General features: G+C 41.8%; 1 protein-coding gene across 1 annotated transcript in view; it reads right to left on the bottom strand.

Moving 5' to 3' along the window:
* cdh22 (cadherin 22) overlaps positions 1-21,154 on the bottom strand; it is a 116,309-nt gene that overhangs the window by 62,995 nt on the left and 32,160 nt on the right. The window contains exon 2 of the mRNA XM_028998149.1: positions 19,263-19,342. The gene's annotated coding sequence lies outside the window, so the exon portion shown is untranslated. The remainder of the gene's footprint in view (positions 1-19,262; positions 19,343-21,154) is intronic.

Genomic DNA, 21,154 nt, shown 5'->3' with positions numbered 1-21,154 from the left:
AGGACAATTAAACAATCCATTTCATCGCTCCAGAGGCTTTTAGGTGATGTGCCATGACCCACTTTCTCTCCAGCAAGGCAAGCAACTTTCCCGGCTTCCGATAGGGAGCTGCGGCAGCACGTCAAGTGTTGAACCCACGTTGGCGGCCAACTTGACAACAGGCCCGCGGTCGTCATGGCGAGGGGCCATTTCACAAATCAACGAGTGAGTGACGATCCTTAGCGCGGACGTCGTCGGACTGTTTCCCAGCACGCTACCAACTTCCGCAGGAGAGGTCCCACCGAGGGCTGTGCTCTTCATGTCGAGCATTTCCGAGCCCTATAAATATTTTGACAGCGCCAACCCAATTCTAACAAGACTCCTGGGACCTCAAGGGAACCGTCGAGTGCGGCAGCCCCAGCAAACACGCAGCCCCCCCAAGAGAAATATCGCACGCATATACCGCGCATGGTGAGATAAACAGTTCCCCAGAAAACTCGGAACCCTCAAAGAAGTCATTAGCGCAGCCCCATCTCGTACGCCCTCTTGAAGGCGGCAGCGAGAAGGGGTAATAAAGTAAAAAATAAAAATATAAATTGCCTTCATGTCAAGCAGATCATACTTACGTGAGAAATGAAACATGAAACGCTTCTCCGCCTCCAGGTTTTATGTCCCCAGAGAAGAACGCTCGCATTAGAATCCTTAACGAACGCTAAATCCATTCCTATTATTACAATTATTAAAGGGCAGCCAAAAAAGCGCAGGGTGTGGTGCTGCTTTACACTTTTACACTTTTACACAGATCACAGGAGAGGGATCCCAACTGCCCGCCTGGCCAGGAATTCCCAGAAACGCGATCGGCTGATCCGCCTGCTGGGAAGAGATGGATTGGTGTTTTCCTGAATCCAAAGGTTTAAGGGGGGAAGCTCAGAGAAACAGCAGGTTACTGCAAATTTGCTCCTCGACCTTCATTTTAATATGTGCCAGCGTGTGGATGGATGACAGCTCACGGGACGACCCCATTCATGTTTCATTGTAAGGCAGCAAACTCATTTCTTTAACCATAGTAACCAGGCGTGTCTGGAATAGAGTCTTTATCACTATATCAATTTTAATAAACTAGCATCAGTGTCTTTGGAAGCATAACGCACTGTGAGGTTTTTTCCTGACGCAACAACACTCCGCCTCTTGTCTACTTCTAAACCCTTCAACAAACGCCTTGTCCTGGATTATCCCTTTCTTAATTCACCTGATGCTACACTCCACGGTGGCTTCGACTCTTTTTATTATAGGGCCAGTGCACCCGGAGCAACACGGGGTTAAGTGTTTAATTCAAGGTCTGCCATGTTACACCCAAAACAAAGAGCAGTTATACAATGCACTGTAATTTGATGCAGAATATTGTGGCTTCGTTTGTGCTGTTGTTGCTGTTGTTTCCCATGCATTCTGACATTCAGGGACCTGTATGCTGCTCAGGTTAGTGCAACGCTGCTACTATCAAGGGTCAAAGTGGCAGTGGTATCACCACAGCAAGAGAGAGGAAGCCTCTCATGATCTGGTTTAAATCTGTATATCTGCCCAGATATCTATACGACAGATATCTATACATTCAACCAGCAGCCAAAACGTATTTCTTTAGAAAAAAAAGAGATAAAAAGAATAATTCAGCGAGTTCAAATATTATTTAAAGGCATTTTCTCCATGTTCATTGTAAACTAAATGGAAAATATAGCATGCGGCATGATTCAGAATGATTATAAACGAATCCAGAAAAAAAATCAGGTTCAAAAAGACAATCAGCCTGTGCAACTTAGAGTGTGGGTTTCTATATTCATTTATCTCCTATTCATAAAAAAAGAGTTAATTTGATAAATTGATGCGAAAAATGTTCCGATGCATGATGCATTGATCCTGATCATACTGTGAGTACAGGCATTTATACTACAAAGCAAGGTGTAGTTTAGATACGATTTCTTTCCATGGCAACAACCAAAGTAGCTCTCAGTGGGTTTCTACAACATGCATTTCTGCCTTAAAAATAAAGGAATACTCAGTCTTTACACTCCATCGCGCTGAATCACAACTCTTTCATAGAGAGCCATCAGACCTGCTGGGACAATGGTACAGTAATCAGCAGACGATGGCAGCTTGGCTGATTCAGGAACGGAACCGCCATTACTATGACCACAGTCATTATTGCTGTATTATGACTATTATCAACACAAACAGCTCTGTGACTGTGAGGGGCCGCACTGCATCATCTGCGCCCCCCCATGAGGCAACCTGTTTCAAGATTTCAATTCTGCTTGGGTCAGTTCCACAACCACAGACTGTCTGAAATATCCCTTCCTTAAACAGGGATTCAGGCTGAAGTGGCCCTTTTTGTACGTGTCAAAAAGACATTAATTTATGAATATGTAATGCATTAAACTAAATGATTGCATATAATGCAACTGCTTCTGTGTGAAAGAATCAGATACAAAGCTCATCCTAGCTAAAGCCAATCCCTACACGGTTGATTCAGATGATGTGTCTGTTGCGCACACAGGGGCAGTGGTGGCCTAGCGGGTAAGATAGCCAAGATGCCACTGAGGTGATACTGAGCAAAGCACCGTCCCCACACACTGCTCCCCGGGCGCCTGTCATGGCTGCCCACCGCTCACCAAGGATGATGGTTAAATGGAGAGGACACATTTCGTTGTGTCACCATGTGCTGTGCTTGCTGTGCATCATAATGACAATCACTTCACTTCCACGTTCACATATATGTAAAATATGTATACAAAATATGTGACTCAGTCCTCTACAAGAAGCACACAGAGCCGTAGACAACAACTGGGCACTTCAATATCCTCTTTTCAATCTTTTCATTTTGCCTTAATATTTTTGGTGTCCACTAGTTCAGTGTGTTAAAATGCAAAGACAATATAGTTAAAATTCAGTTCTGAGTTATGTTGTTTTGGCTGAATTATTAATGATCCACCCAGATCATACACAGCATCTTGTATATCAGCTCTGATCCTACATTTTCAGTAACTGAAGAATATCACAATATGTACTGTATCACAATAAATTGTGATATAATCGTATCGTGACTCATGTATCGTGACACTAATCGTGTCATTAGACCCTTTGCCAATACACACCCCGATTAATTACTGTCAGGGACTGATGGATGTTTTATTTAAAAAGGCCACTGTCGCAGCAGCAGGACAAGGCAGGGAAGAAGAAAGTATTTACTTATAAAAAAAGGCATGTCATACAGTGCAGGGTACAGGGACGTACATACAATGACCCCGAAAAGGACTAGACATGACAAGACTGCACAAAGTTATTCAGGTTCCTGGAGAACAATGTGGTACACGCAACGCTAAAAGAGATTAGAGACTATTTATTTAACACACACACTGTCATGATCCGGACCGGCAGGGGTTTACTCCGGACCGGAGTTTCATGTTTGTCCTGTGTAATGTTCCCTGATCATGTTCACCTGGTGTCTATTTATATAATTGTATAAAACTATCCTGTTCGTGTCTGTTCGCCGTCGGGTCACTGTGCGTGTAGATGTTCCCTTGTCTTGTGAAGTTTGTATTAAACCCCTGTCCTGTGATCGTGCGAATGCGTCCTCCTTCATGCCATGTCCAGCCCACCCGTGACACACACTTATGTACATTTCATATTTGCACATATCACCATACCTGTATAAACACATCATAAATGATCATACCTTTTTACATACTACACAATATATTTTTGATATATTATATATTTTTTTTTGCTATTTTGCACACTCTTTTATATTCTGATTCTGATATGCTTAACATCAAGTGCGCACAATTTGGAAATGAGATGTGACGAGATGCGAACAACCTAAAACTCCGAACCGGAACACGGAGCCAGAGAACCCCCAGAGTCAGGACCGTGTCAGTCACATAATCTGCTTCTGACCCTCAGTCTGGCTCTCTTTCTCCATTTGTCTGTTTATATATGTATTACTTACGTTAATCACAGTTAATTCATTTCAAAATGTGTGATTTATTCTTTCTTCTGAACTGACAGAGGTAATATATCTATAACAACCCTATTCTCACACACATATTCTATATATTCACAAACACACCAAGAAAACAACACTCTGAATTGAATATGATATGAATATTTCATGTAGGCTTTCAATGGGTTCAAACTGTGCACATTTGTTTGTTAGGCACTGTACACTGTTGTAAAATAGCGTTGTACATCAAAAGTCCTAATTATGTCTGAATTAAAAATGGTACTTTATGCACTTTTGACAGGTTGTGTCATAACCCATTACTTAAGCGCCCTGTTCAGATGTATCGCACAGTACCCATCCCATCTCCTCTACCACAGCGCAATACAGATAATACAATTGCATTATTTGAGTAAATAAGAAGCGCCCCTGAAGGTGATTTTTTTTTTTAATCTGTCCGTGTTGGTAATGCATCCACAGACAGTGAATGCCCACTGGGGGTCATTAGGACCTGTTTTTCAATCACAGCCACTCACAAAAAAAAAAAAAAAACGCCAGCTGTTCTTCACCACTAAGGCCTGCACTTTTCATACCAAATTGTCTCAGTCCAGCACAGCGCTCATCTAGCCCACACTTGTAGCCGAGAAGACATGCTCAAAGACAGCCTAACCCCTTTTTTTAGCTGAGCGGCTGCTCATTTTCATCATTAAAATGATCTGAGCAAGGCACCAGTGCCGCGGCAATATGCTCTCAGCTATGGGGGCTTATGCAGAGATTCACAGCCGACTGGCAAGCGTTAAAAAGCTCTGCCTAAGTAGCTGGGAAGGTAAGGATGGATGACGGCCAGCATCAAAGAGAAAATCTGTTATAGTCATCAGGAATATACAGCGGTGTGTAAACAGTGGAGTATCGTTCGTCATTAGTAGCATCTCATTGGCCACGATGGGAGCGTTTCAGTGGTTTTTTTTTTTTTTTTTTTTTTAGAGCTTTAATCTAAAGGCGTAATTAAATTTCTGAAATATTAGCGGCAGCTAGCTGGAGTGGGGTCCCCTCCTCCCATTTTTCTTAACTATCATCCAAATATTCTCCATCTGCCGCTTCATTAGGTCCTTTGTTGGGCACTTAGTGACGAGCAAGAGATGATGGAGTGACAGGATGGTACAGCCTTGAAATAAAAAAAAAAGTGATGTGTGATCTTCAAGTGCTAATCAAGCTGTGCTGCCTTTAGACGGCCGTCTCAGAGGTGTCTCCGACCTCGATATATAGCGACAAACATATGGCAAGAGCCGCAGCAGCAAGGTTTCCTCACGCAGAGTCAGGCAGACATCCTAGGTGTGGGTGGTAGTAGCCTAGTAGGTAACACACCCACCTGTGAACCAGAAGGCCACAAAACCACAGGTTCAAACCCCACTTACTACCATTGTGTCCCTGAGCAAAACACTTAATCCTGAGCGTCTCCGGGGGGACTGTCCCTGTCACTACTAACCGTAAGTCACTGTGGATAAGGGCGTCTGATAAATTCAACAGACAGACAGAGAAGCTAGGCTGTTATGTTCAGTTAAATAAATGCTGGTGTCTAACAATAGCCTCTTACTGTTTATATGTTTCCCTGCTGGCCTCCAATTAGCGGTGAGTATATTGACTTGTCCTGTAACAGTGGCTATCACAGTGGGACGTCATGATCAGCTGAATACATGCAGATCCCTGGGATTTTACTCTCATTACCTTCCCTGTGCGTCCTCTGTCGCCTGCAATGTACCCTCAAGAAGTTATTACCCCGCTTCGCATGTCAATCATGTCCTAGCCATCGACAGGACGTCATTATCAGCTGAATAAATGAGAGCCCTTTTATTTCAGTGATCTAATGCATATTGTAAGCAACAAAATTTAGGGGCTTGTCCAAGTCCATCCTGGGAAATATCCATGTTGCAACTTTTTATGGAGAACTACATTTATGGATGGGAAACTGACCCTCTAACCAATAACCATATACAATATAAACTTCTTTTAATTGTTTATAATACATTCGTATTTACAATATAATGCATCCACAGTGATAGACATGCAGTGGTGGCCTAGCGGTTAAGGCTGCCGGTTCGAATCCAGAACCGCCACTGAGCAAGGTACCGTCCCCACACACTGCTCGCTGGGTGCCTGTCATGGCTGCCCACTGCTCACCAAAGGTGATGGGTTAAAAGCAGAGGACCAGTTTTATTGTGTACACTGTGTGCTGTGCAGTGTTTCACAATGACAATCACTTCACTTCTCTTTCTAGCAGTGTGAAACACAAAAAAATCATTTTGAAGGTTAGAAAATGAACAAACCACCGCCATCAACGAGCCATCAGTCAAGCATCCTCAACCAATATGTTCTGATTTGCACAGTCATAATTTATCCAAATTTAAATGCCGTTTTTCAGTCCTCCAAAGTACATGTAAACACCCATAATCAATCATAACCCATAACTCAACTGCTAATGTGTTTTTGGGGGGATTTCTGGAGATACGGCTTGGGTTGTTTTTGGCTAAATGAAACTTCCCAGGATGACAGGTCATTTCAGTTTTAGTCTCATTTTCCACGACTGAAAATGTAATTTCTGCCATGCAAATTTCATTCAATTTTCAGTGTATAATAACGGCCTCTTTTAGAATGCTCATTTGCTCCAACATGAAACTTTTTTAGACTACATTGTAGTTAATGCCCAAGAATCTTGATGTTGTCTTTATTTTGATCATTCCAGAAGAATCTGACCTCATAGTGTTTTGACCACTGGTGGGACTGCAGGATCTGGGATTCTACTGTTATTACCTTGCCTGTGCGTCCTCTGTCGCCTGCAATGTACCATCAAGTAGTCCTTATGCCTTGAAAAAAACACTTCGCATGTCAATCATGTCCTAGCCATCGACAGCGCCGAGCTGAAGAGTTTGAGGAGCTATCAGAGACCGGAAAGGGCTTGAGAGAGGGAGCCCTGGCAAGGGTCAGCCTCTTTAGTTTGCTCGCAGGCTGCCATGGAAACTGCTGGAAGTGTGAGATAACTTCCCTTTCTCTTTTTTTGTTCCTTCTTCATTGCAAAGTTTGAAGATAAGGCAGGGAAAGGACTAGAGGCGCGACACATGCCGAGTTCTAATTGGGAAAGTTTGACGGAGTGGAGCCTGACTGAAAAATGGATCAGAGGACTGGGATGAGGTGCGGCGGAAAGGAGAATTGCATGCATCTACGAGAGAGCGGTCCCACAAAGCGGACATCAAAACGCAGAAGATGCTCCACAAGCTGGTACATGGCGGTGTAGCTCCACGGCTGTTTGCATGTACTGTAATGAGGCATGTAAACATGCACGCTGTAGATGTGAAGACTGCAATAAAAAAAAAAAAGGGTTATATGATGAAACCGTGCCGTCAGTCAGAGCGACAGCAGCTCCTTGTCTCATCCGTTCGACTCCCGATAAACGCGCTCATCCTCCTCTCCGAGGCGCATGGAAATAACCTCGGTCCAGACCTGTCGGGTTACATTAGTTCTTCCTGGTTCAAGGTCAGTTGTGGCAATAAGGTTGTGTAAAGTAATTTAATTTGAGCTGCAAAGATTTGGGCAGAGTTAGGAGAGCCTGTCGGAAGAATTAACGGTGGGTGCGGTACAACCTCACTGTCTCCTCGAATCTCGTCTAAGTCATCCGAATGCCACAATCAGAGGCGTACTGAATTAACAAGAGCACTGGAGAAGAAGGCACAAACAATTAGTTTGCCATAAAGTTGACGTGCGTGGAAGCAAAAATAAGGAATTAGCTAATCGTGCCCTCACCTTTTATTGCATGCGTCAAATTCGATGACCTTCCTACACGGGGGGAAGAAAATTAGCCCTAAACAGTGTTGGCTTTTTAAATCTGGGTGTGATTATGCATCCTCTCCTCCACATTTTATTTGAGTGCGTGTGGGTTCTTTTTACCTGAACAGTAATGGACCAGTTTCCATTGTGGGCGTGACTTACGAAGCTGACACAAAGAAACAAAGGATTGTTCCCAAACCACATCAGAAGGTGAAACAAAAGGTCATGTTTTAAGTAACGGGTTAACCAATTACTGTTCCCATCATTACAACGCTGTTACCATTACTGACAGTAACATGCGGTGCATCAATGCGGTAAGTACTGACAGTAACATGCGGTGCTGTTTTCCTCTGACCTGCCTCGCAACTTTGGTGAGGGGCAAGACAGCGGCATAAGTAATGATGATTGGCCGCGGTTGGTTCACAGTAAGCCAACCAGAGGCAGCGGTGGGTGGGTCATTACAACAAACACACACGTGCAGGAGAGACACAGAAATGGAAAGTTCAGTGGCATTTTTACAGTGGAGATACAGACATGACTTGAATTAAAAGGTAAGAATATAGACTTTAAACGTAGATTACGCACTTTATCCACGTCTGATGAATAATGTGACGAAGCTCCTCTCCTCCTCTCATGATTCTTTAAAGCTAGTTGCCAAGAACGCAGAAGTGGACAGCAGCTCGAACCCAGGTGTGGCTCACGAGAGCTCAGCTAACAAAGGAGGAGACAGAGCCACGCCCTCCGCATTTATGACATATTGGAACAATTTAAGTCAGTTGGTAACTAATTACCTTTATAGTGCTGTAACTTAGTTTCTAACTCAGTAACTTTTTGAAAGACATAACTATATCTAATTACTAATGTGACACAGAAATAGTTTAAAATAGCTAGATTTCAGAAATGAATTATGGATAATTTATTGCCATACAGGGCCTTCCTTCTGTCCTTTTTTCTCATTCTATCAGAAGATGGTTTGGGTCATTGCAGATTTTGACGCTCTTGTAAAGCCCTAAATAGGCATGACATTTAAAGTGGGATTGTCTTGTTCTATTTAAAAGCCATGAAATTTCAGTGTTCCACATTGGACTACATGTGACAACAGTAGGTCCGTACTCCAACTTTCTGTAGTGCCTCCAATTCAATTAACACTCTTCTTAACACAAAAATGTGACAAAATGTTACCACCTTTCATTTAATTTAAAAAGTAGATCATGCAAAACTGAATTTATTTGCTCAGCTTCAGATATTCTAAATTGTCTGGATCCATTGCAGAGCTACAGATGGAAAGGTGTATTTCAAACGTTTTGGTCTACATCTTTTTAAATCATTTAAAAAAAATCATGTTTTGCTTGGATGTGACCGAGAAAGCACTTTAAAAGTTTAAAAAGTGCAAACTGCAATAAAGGTGTGAAGGATTGAGATGAATCGTATCTGTATGTTCCGCTACTTCAGACACAGAAAGCAAAACAATGTGAGATTGCCAGTCAGAAAAAAAATGAAAAAGAGGGGAAAAAATCAATACGCTCGGTCTATAATAATGTGTCTAAAACAACAGTGTGGTCCTGTGGGTAGAGAAGGAGTCGGTATTATAATGTGCACCCTGTCTGAAGGAGAACAAAACGGCACGTCCATTCATCGCGAAGCCAAAGCCTCGGTAGATCCCTCAGCCGCTCTTATTATTAGAAGCTGCCGGACCTTCTCTGGCAATGCCATGATGCTCAACAGATGAGCAAAAAAACACGTTCAGAGCACAAGGATGTATTTCCATACTCGTACTTCATCCATCTGCACTTTTCTAATTAACTTCTCCAATGAAAAGTCAGCCATTCAATGATTAGAAGCTGATTGACAGTGGGACATTTTTTTAAGACTATGTACAATTAAATTCTTACTAAGACGTGAAACTACAGGGCAATAATAATTACTCTCCCATTTTCTGAAGCATATTAAAAACTGCAGTGAAAAATTGCATTACAAAATAACTTGGTGACACTGTGGTGACTCTTGTGGCATTAAATAACAGCACTGCCTAATTATGAACTTTTAGAATTGTGGGGTAGAGTGCTGTGTGCTTTCGAGTGTAATTGCCGTAACTTGCAGAGAATTATCGATCACAAAATATCAGGATTTGCCACTTCAGGGTGACATTGGTGGAGAAAAATAAAATAAAAAATCCACCAAAGAATTAATACATGACCTTTAAAACCTGTCCACCCACATCAGTGGGCAGATGTGTTCATTTTAATGTGCAATTAAATCCAAGGATGCATTTATATAAAACCTTTCAGCATGGTATAGCACAAACCCAGAAATGTTTGTGTGTGTGTGTGTGTGTGTGTGTGTGTGTGTGTGTGTGTGTGTGTGTGTGTGTGTGTGTGTATATATATATATAATATTAAATAATTGGCACACCACGGTTACTCAAGGTTACACCATTTGAAAATGAAGTGACTGTCATTAAGATACACTGCAGCACAGCACACGGTGACACAACTAAATGTGTTCTCTGCTTTTAAACATCACCCTTGGTGAGCAATGGGCAGCCATGACAGACGCCCAGGGAGCAGTGTGTGGGGACGGTGCTTTGCTCAGTGGCACCTCAGTGGCACCTTGCCGGTTCGGTATTTGAACCGGCAACCTTCTGATTGGGGGTCCGTTTCCTTACCCAATTTGCAACATTTGGTCTGAAAAGGCATAACATCTAGTGTAAATTATTGTGTAATTTAATAAGAATATGAGTTAAAGACTAAGAACTGCTATAGAAGAAGTAGAACTAAAACCCAAGGGTCACCTGCCTGTAAATATACTGTCAGGACAAAGTCAAATTTTCAAAACCCCCTACAAAAATACTGTGAGTTTTAAAAATACTTATAAAGAATGAAAATTCCTTAAAAAGCAAATGACTTGAATGAGCTCTGTATTAGGAAAAATGTATGACCTGCATGATTGTAGGAAACAGAGACTGAGATTTGTTCATATTAGGCACTTTAAGATGCTTTCTTGCTTCTGAATAAAACTGAATCCTGCGCCTGTCAGTAGGTACATTTACATTTACTACTTATTACTGAATACAGATGGTAAACAGCATGTTTAATACAGTTTGTGAAACTGTTCATAAGCAACTGCTTCTTAAGTGCAAGAGTTATTTAATATTAATGGTGCAATCGGCAGAAATGTGGATACAGCAATCGCAAATGCAGAAGAAGTGGGAAAAAAAAGAATGAGACTAGTAAAAAAAAGTAGTAGAAAAAGTAAGCAAGCTTTCACACAAGTAATGCAAGTAAAAGGCACAGACATCATCAATAGATGGATTCCACTAATGTGCATTTTGTATAGATTGTGCAATGGCCAGTGCATGCACAATGCACTTTAGTAGAATCCATCTATTGCACCTTTAAGGCACTATTTTGAAGTGGTGCGAAGTACAGCATTACATGCTGAGCATGGGACAAGTTCACTGCTCTATTGTATCCTTTGTATTTCCATATATAAATAGGGAGTACAAGAAATAATTGATTGGTAGTTATCTGTTGATAGTTAACTCTACCAATGGTTGGCCCGTGGGGCCCCTAGCCCAAAACAATTTGCAACGCAAACAGTTTTTTTCACATTGGAGAACTTCATGGGGAGAGACCTATCTTTTCCCATGGTAATAACCAGGCTGCTGAATAGAAATAAATTAAAGTTAAAGTGAAATGATTGTCATATGTGACACACAGCAGCACAGCACACAATGCACACAGTGAAATTTGTCCTCTGCATTTAACCCATCACCCTGCGTGAGCAGTGGGCAGCCATGACAGGCGCCCGGGGAGCAGTGTGTGGGGACGGTGCTTTGCTCAGTGGCACCTCAATGGCACCTTGGCAGATCGGGATTCGAACCAGCAACCTTCTGATTATGGGGCCGCTTCCTTAACCGCTAGGCCACCCACTGGGATGATTAGCAAAAGTCCTTTGATTTAGAGCATGAATTGTATGATATTCAAATAATGTTTGTTATGGTACGATCTGGTTGTGCTACGTTGCTACCTGTCTCTATAAACAGAGATGGGTACACCAACTCAACACGACCTGGCTCAGTGATAAAGTAAGACCAGTTCACCCCTTTTCCATAATCTAGCTTTGTGCCACCCTATCTTACTGCACATTAACATGAATGTAACACACCAGTTTGTGTTAAATTTACAGCTGCCCCACTGTTACAGCGGCACTTACAGCTCAGTTTTAGAAATGGAAAAACGTTTCCGTCTTGACAGGATATATACACATATATACATATATATATATACACACACACACACACACGTATATAAGACCACGCCCCACACCATAATCCTTAGAACTGTGCTTAGGCCCAGGTAGAAAATATACGTGGGGCAGTGGTTAAGGAAGTGGCCCCATAATCAGAAGGGTGATGGTTAAATGCAGAGAACACATTTTGTTGTGTGTGCTGTGCTGCAGTGTTTCACAATGACAATCACTTCACTTTCACTTCAAAATGGTACAAACTGTTATGCCTTTACTATGTACCTCAAATTTTGGGCTGTGCCAAATCTTATAGAATGCAAAATGTTGGTTGTTTGGAGATAAGGACAATATAAACCTGTGAAAATCCAGACCATAGTTACAGAATTAATAAAATGTATTTGCTGAATAAAGAAGTTCATGGTGCTGATTCCTGGATTTTTAAGGTGAAAGTCTTCACATCAAAAATATCACTCCATCCCACATATGAAGAAAGTGAAGCGAGTGCTTCCTCTGCTAAATTGCATATGCGTGATTTATCAGCATGTTTCTAGGTTATCGGCATCTGAGATCTACACTAAAATAGACTATTTGTTTGGAGACGACGCCAGCCTTTGGGCATTTCCCATGCTCCTCTGCACACCACACTTCCCTTCCCCTGATGCTGGGTATCGTTTGAGGAGTGGTGACATGTCCTTTATATCTTGGTGCAGAATTTTAAAAATTCATGCTTGTGAAGACACAAAGAAAAACTGCAGTCTTTGACCCTGTTCAGGTGTGATGCGTTTATAGGATGTGGTCCAAAAGTTACCGGGCTTGTAATTGTTTGTGAGAATGTGCCGTAATAAATTTAATAAACATTTATGATCCCATTCTAGATAGCGTGTAATAATGTTTTATTAACCATCACGCTTGACCTAGCCCTGATCTTAACTGCAACGTTTCAGATTGGGACATTGCGGCAGACAAACAAGTCAACACTTTGGTGAAATCAACAGATAACGCGTCCAACTCGTATTTATTTGCTGCGCGTGTAGTGATATGTTCAATTGCAGGAATGCAAACAGTAAAAACAATGAGCATGCATTATTAATTCTTCCGCGAGCCTCTACTGCCGCGGTGGGAAAATAAAATATCAATTCTGAGAAGTGCAAGCGGCGATGCTGTCAAGTTAGAGAACAGGTAAATTAACCCTGTACGTTCAGGATATTTTAATCGTCACCGGACGATAACGGGGAAGTGTCAGCGCTGTGCTGTGATTTGTGGAGAAAGCGCGGTGGGTCCGGGCGGCGTGCGAGGCCCTCCCCCAGCTTGAAGTCAGAGACGAGTGACTGACAACAGCAAATTAAAGACAAACACACAAGATAACACTGATCGTATTCATTTCCAGCTCAGCACTACTCCAGATGCTACTAAAGACCCCCTGCTCAGATCTGCCGTATTATAGCTTGTTAGACGCTTCTTCGCCGCTGTTGTTTTTCAGTCACAAAAAGCTATGAAGTGGCAGGGTAGGGCACTAAATAAACGCTTTGGTGGTGGGTCAGAGGGGAGGCGGAAGGAGAAGAAGAAAAAAAAAGACCAAAAAATACAAACGTAAAAGGGTCAAAATGGCCTTGAAGAAAAGGTGAGAGAACAGCGTGTGTGAAAGTGAGATGCGGCGGAATCCAAGGCCAAGGAAAAAATTGATTGTTTGGGCTATAGGTTCAGCCCCCGCCAGCGGTCAACTCCATCAAACTCCACCCCATTCTTCACCCTGTATTACCCTACCAAGCAAGGACCCCTATTTCATGCCTTCAATTAAATGTCTGCTCTCACATAATTAACAACTCTTTTGTCCACAGATCAATAAAGGGCTGTTCATTAAATGTCTCTTGGCCTTTTTTTTTTTTTCTTTCTCGAGGTCCCCTAGAAATTTTCTTTAATGGTATGAAAGAAGGTGGCAGAGAAAATTCTCCATTGGTGAAAGGCATGTAATTCCCTGCTTTTTCAACCGGGCAAAAAGTGGTGCTCGCTGGGATGAGCCTGAAAGGGTGAAGCCTTTGGAAAAAGGAAAAAAGGAAATAAAGTCCCTTTCCCAGAGACCCTATAAAACGGCTGAATATCATTATGGCCTTTCAAGCCAAAGCTATTCTGTTGTAATAATTAAACATTACATGGCACATGATGCAGTATCCTGTATCCTTGAAAGCTGTATCCTTGGCCTCAAAAGGATAACCAGACGTTCCACGATGCCCGACACGTGGCCGTAAAGGATGCTCATAAAGCATTTAGCGTTACTGCTGATGTGCCTGAAAGCGACTTTTCCTGACTGATCTCAGATCAGGTTCTTCTTTGAACTCAGCTGTTAATTAAAAAACGACTGTAAAGCTATTTAGACCTTTTCACTTGTTTCATTTTACCATGTAGCAATGGTCTGAGGGCAATTAAATGACATTTATGCAGCAACTGAGCCATACTTTGCAGGTGCTAAATAAAAGCATGTGGCATGATCATTAATGTCACATCAGGCAGACCAAAAAAATATTGGGCCAAATATAAAATCACCTATGATCAAATATATGTCGGACAACACCCCCAATACTACATATTGCATTGGGCACCATCTAACAGTATTGACACCCAAATCAGCAATTTTATCAAGCATATTTAGCAATGAAAATATTTGGTAACTATATAGAAACAGAAAAGGTCTGTTTGCTAGTTACCTGTCTCTCAGAAACAAGGAATTCCACATCTGTCAGGCCCTCAGCCCCGTCTGCCCCGTCTTGCCTACCTGTCTCCTGTCTCATGGTTGGGTTGTCACCTCCACCTGTCTGCCACAATCAGCTCCGCAATACCCTCCACCACCACACAGATATACGGACTCATCACTTCCCTGCTGATTCTACCTTCTCACTGTTATTCTGTGAAACTGTTATTCAGAGAACCTATGAACCTGAGAGCCTAAAGACACTGTCTTGTTTCTGTTTATTTGAGACGTTTGCACTTGGGTCCTCCCCAATAGTGACAATATCCACCCAAAGGTTTTGGTTGGCATGTAATTTTTTTCCAAAACTCAGAAGATGAGGCTTCAATAAGAAAAGTCTAAAATGGGAGGAGCCTGCTGGCATGACTGACAGCTCTCATCTTCCCTAAATTCTATACACTCCTTATACTGCTATTCCATGGAGGTGTGTCATTTGACATCCAGGAACCACACCCACAAACATGGCTTTTTTGGCCACATGAGAACAGAAGCACTAAACTGCATTTGGAATCTCACACAACACCCAGCATCGGTACTATGCGGAGTGGTGGCAGAAGCATATGTTATTGGCATAATTCTATGCTTCGGGGATTATGGCGCCTGAGACACTCCTGCAGCACAAAATAAATGCAGAGCGGGGCGGAGCAATATGTGTGTGAAATCTGTGAAATCGAACAAGAGACTTGGGGCCCGGAGCAGAGGACTCATCTGGTCCCGAAATGTCCATCGAAAACGGAAGGGGCTTAAACAACATGCAGCCAGCGTTCCATCTCTGACCTCAATCCATTTCAGAATCTGTAGCAAGAAATGAAAATTGCTGATCACCAGCACACCCCCCACTTCCATCGAACTCTTCGGAGATGAAGCAATTTTGGGTGGAAATGCGGGGTGAAATTGCGGCGTCCAGATGCACGCCGCTGGTACGTCCTGACCTGAAATCACTCACAGCTATAATTGCTGGAAAGAATACAGTAGCTTCTAAGTACCGCAGTACATTTCTGGGTTTTTACTGGTGATTAATCCCTCAACCACCCTGCAACAAAAAAGTTAAATAAAATCTGCTTCACGAAGTAGCCTTACTCAGTCTTTATCTGTGCCACAGAAATCTGGGTACAATTAATTTTAATTCCATGCTCTAACATGGCAAAATGTGAAAAGGTCCTTGGGTGAGTTCTTTTTATAGCCTCCAACTCCCCCGTTTAAGTCACCCTACCGCACCGCTGGTTAACTTCTTTTACGTGTGCTAGTCAAACCATATACTTACTAGGCTGCTTCAGAAAAATACATATAGTTCTACATTCAATATAGACACATTTCTGTAGTGATGCTTAGATGTCAATTGGTCTATTGTAATGAATGTAGACTATAAAAAGAAAAGCAGACGTTGTGCTGTTTTAGCACTGTGGTGGCATATTTGTCACGTTACACGCCGTTGGCTGAGCAGCAGTGAGCTTCTCTCGCCATGCTGCAGGTAAGATGTACAGAATGCTAATGAAGCAGGCCGCTTAAAACAAATGAGGCTCCATTGCGAGCTCTCATGTCTATTGTGTTTATGATCGTGAATTTGTCAATGAGTTAGATTTTATTTTATGTAAACTGAGCACATGTATTGTTTATCACTTGGAAAAAAGGTCATAGAATTTTAATGCAGCGCTGTCAGTTTTTTGTAATTTAATCAACATGACTTTTATATACATTTCAGAAAAATAGGTTGGTAATTCCACCCTGGGTGGAATAAAGTTTAAGACATAAAGACTTCATTTTCACCATAAATAAGCTCATGTTTATAATAATGGTTAAACCAATAACACAATGGAAATTTCCACAAAAGACTCTCTGTGCCACAAGGCAAATCTGCAAACAAACCCTTTAAATTATAATGTTGAAGTTCATTAGGGAAGTGGTGGCCTAGCAGGTCAGGAAGCTGGCTCATAACCAAAAGGTTGCGGGTTGAAATCCGGAAGTGCCACGGTTGCCACTGAGGTCCTCTTGAGAAGGGCACCACGCACTGCTCGCCAGGCACCTTTCATGGCGGCCCACTGCTCACAAGGTTATCATTTAAATGCAGAGGACACATTTTGTTGTGTTTAATGACAAAAACAATCACTTTCATTATATTCAGCTCCATGACACTGGGCTCAGCTTCATCAGGAGCAACATGGCTACCAGAAACAAATACTGATGAACTTCATTGACGTAAACTAAAAGATAAAATAAGAAAAAAAAATCCATCTAACTATTGTAGTATGTAACTATTTCTGTCACCCAGACATAATTTATAATCTTTTTATAAACAGTTGTTACACTGGGAGGAGCCTAATGACTGACAGTCATTATTGACTGTAAGTATTTCACATGAGCACATGTCAATATATTTACATAAATCCTGATGACATCTTGCAGTTTCTTGCATTGCACATCCGGTTTAGCTAAAACCTAATTAATAACCATGTTGTTATAAGTAAAATCATTGAAGGATTAATAATCTAATAAAATAAAAAAGTTAAATTAGTTGTTTTATATATTTAGTATTTAGTAAATTAAACACTGATCCAGAAGTTCCTAAGCAACATACAGCAGGCAGCAGCTGGTCATTTGACAGACATTTAAACAGATAAATGAGATATTATCAGGATTCCTTATAGCCAATCAGAATGTCAGATCTGATCTGGCCGTGGTTTAAACATGTGACTATTTATCTCAGGTATAAATTTTCAGGACCAAAAGCCATTGATTTTGTCTTACAAGCCACTAAAGTAAATAAAATTAAGGGTTCTTCCAATAATAATATGCAACTCCAAACACAAACTTTTATTCTGTTGAGCACACAGTTTTTTTTTTTTTTTTGTATTATTCCAAAACCAATTTCCAAACACTCAGCCTCGGTCACTTCTCCAATTGGATTCTCTTGTGTACCATTTGGGTCTCTCGACTGTCTGCATTTTCCTATTCACATTCTGTCTATAAAGTAGTGTAAAATCCGCTTGTGTGAGCGGAGTGCTTTCTCATTCCTGGGCATCAGCTCAAAGAGCTTTACATTGTGTAATTACCAAGCTATACAGCATCTGCACGGTAAAAAAAAAAAAAAGACTATCCCTCCCCCAAAACCCACCCCTTCTTTTCTTCCTGGCACTTCTTTTCTGGATTCACAATCTGAAGCACATTAACATACGCAAAAGCGTTCAACTCTAAACACTGCAGCTCCCCCAAGATGTGAATTTACACTTTTTAAATGGACTAACCCCAGGGAATCTTCTTTTTTGAGGTGAAGGTTAATAGCTTTCCTACATATGCCAAAAACATACATACATACATCCAATATGCATCCATAAAATAAATTCATGATGCACTACACATCACCTCAACAGCTCTTATGCGCTGAAATAAAATGGCTTTGAATGGAAAGAGTGATGTGGGGTCTCAGAGTGGGCCCTCATCACCAATTCAAGCATGCTGCAATTACAATTTTCCTCTTCGTGTTTAAATGACTTGAGGACAGAAACTATGGCCTTTTGTGCACAAATAAAAATACGCAATGGGTATACATCCATAAATCCATGGAATAAAAAAAGCAGGCTTCTGCCAAAATGCTATGTTGCTTGGAGACATCAGATTATGATGCACAATCAATTACAAAGATGGACAGATGGCGCCGGGAAATTTACACGCATAATCTAGACGACAGGACTCTGTGGTCAGGCATTTTCATTGCATGAAAATGCCAGACAGGCAGAGGCATATTAGAAGACATTAAGGTCTATGAGGTCCATAATCCCCCGAGTCAGCAGAACCGGGCAGCATGTTAATCTAGCACAGTGGGAAAAGGGGAACGGCTGAAATCTGCCCCCCCCCCTTCCTGGCTGTGGTTGATTATGGTAATCAGGATAGGATCAGATCTATTTATTTATTTATTAAAACTGTTTACAGGATGAGCAACAACAACAACACCAAAAAAAAAGCACAATAGCAATATACAAGGCAGCCACTCAAAATTAATGCCACATGCATATTAATGCCGGGCAATTTTCCCCGTCCTGTGCGAGCACGTAATTTAAATATCTGATTATTATTCCATGACAAAAGAAATTTTCAAAACATGAGTGGCAGTGTAAACCCCGCATTGTCTAATAATGGCGCCAGCAGCATGGAAGAGCCGTGGTGGTGGTGGGGGTGGTGGTGGTGGTGAGTATGTTTTTTTTTTTTTTGCGCCTTGTGAACCACAATCAAATTCAAGCTGCTTCCAATTTAAACGATTGCCACTCATTTGCTTGTTGACACCACATCATTCACCACTGCAGTGGTTGACCATCGCACAACAGAAAGAAAAAAAACACAGCATCATTCGCCTGAAACGAAAGAAATTAACAAGCACGCCACCGGTAAAATGCTGGTTAATTCATTCATTAACTGCTTTTGTGCTTGCTGACTTTTATGTTAAAGAGTCGTGCATGTACAAATGTAAAAAAAACATTTAAACCTTACATCAATTGGGTTGAGACGAGTTCTGGGGGTTCATACTTCTTTTTTTAGTCTTATTTTCCTTCCCTCCATCTCTCTGGGTCCTGCAAAATAGAAGGAAAGGATCAGACAACTTAATTGTTTTCCAGGTAAAGAGAATTTCTTACGTTTTTTTCTCTGCGAGAGGCGCACCTAATCCCAGAAAGGGGAGAGGAGGTAATTTGCTAATGGACCGTCATGAAAAATGGGGGGACAGCTGGAGTAAACTCCCTTAAATTCTAAAGTAGGAAGGGGCATTTAAAAAGTGGCTTTAAAAAAAAAAAAAGAACCATTATATGTTTTTATTCTTTTTTTTCTGAAGGGGTATGCACTGGATGAAGGCCTCGCCGAGCACATTCAATAAAACACAGTCTTCATTTAATTACCTTCTCTCCCTGCCCCCCCCCCCCCCCCAAGGGCCCGCTACAAGATCCCTGGAGGCACATCCACGTCTAGTTAAACTCCTTTAATTATGCTTTAACTACGGCCTAATCGCGCAAACTTGGTCCTGACAGCGCACTTACAGAGAGATACATCCTGCGCCGGCCAGCCCTCCCACCCTTCCAATCCCCTTTTAACAGGCAGACCTCCATCTCACGCCTAGTTGGGGCTGTGCTAATAGGACACGGAGCGAGACGACGAGCTCTAACAAGCGCGTGCACAGCTTCCTCGCCGCCACTATAGCAACTGGCACCAAGTACCTCCCTCTGGAAATTGAGAAAGTGAGTTCATCTGAACAGCGAGAGTGCTGAGAGGAAGCCAGTGTGCATGAAACGCTCGCTCGAGGGGGAGAATCTGATCCGGGCTGGGAGCGTCCCCCCCGACAGACCACGCAATACACTTTGTTTCAGGAACAGAACGTTCGGATAACGCCCAATTACAGCCCACTAACGTAGTTGTGAGTAATACAGATTCAATTACATAAGAGTGGAAATCCGAAGCAAATAAGAGGTGGCATAATCGCATATGATAAAGTAAAAAAGAAATTCTAGACTAGAGTGAAATACACCCAATTTAAAATACAGGCACAACCCTGGGTGCTGGTATGCATCTACAGTATGTACAGATGTATATTGCATGTAGGAAAAAAACACGATATGAACTAAATAATATTTAACTGACATGAAATAATCCAGGCCTGTTGAACAGCCCCGCCAGCAGAAGGCAGAGGCAACTGTCCTATTTTTCCTAAGGAAAAGAAAATGCGAAAGATCCGGTCCAGAAGGGGCTACTTCAAATCCGGGGTTCAGACCGGAGATTCATGTTCGTGCTGTTTTGTTTCCTGATTGGTCTCGCCTGTGTCTGCCTGTATAAAGCTGCCGTGTTCCTTTCTGTTCTCCATCGGGTCGTTGTCTGGTGATGTCTTGTGTTTTTTCCCTTGTCTCATGACATTGTGCTTATGCATCCTCCTTGGTGATGAAACACAAACACGCGAGGCATGCACGGTTTTATGCATTTTACTTGTCCAGTGACAAGAGAAGCATTATGAGCAGCATTCAGATCAATGAAAGCTGATCCGTGTCTGAGGCAGGGAATGCCAAGGAATATACAGCATCAGATCCCCCTTCTGATTTTCCCACTAAACCAAATCATATTGTACTCCCCCAGGAGATGCAGAAATCCCAAAATGTACTGGTGATGTCTATGTGACATTACATTTTATGAGGAAAATTCAGTGGTCAGTTTTGCATGAGATGGCAAATAATGTGTGAGGGCCACAATTTATTTATTTATTTATTTTTTACAAAGCAGCCCAATGCATCTTCAACCCTTAAACGTGATTAAGATGGTATGCTTCCATCAGAATGGATAAAATTAACAGACAAAAAATATATAATATATAAAAACATAGAACTTCCTTAGAGGCCCAGAAATAC

The sequence above is a fragment of the Denticeps clupeoides genome, chromosome 12 (assembly GCF_900700375.1).
Source record: "Denticeps clupeoides chromosome 12, fDenClu1.1, whole genome shotgun sequence".
NCBI lineage: Eukaryota > Metazoa > Chordata > Actinopteri > Clupeiformes > Denticipitidae > Denticeps > Denticeps clupeoides.
Note: the sequence above shows the minus strand (reverse complement) of the source record. Positions and strands in the feature narration are given on the sequence as shown.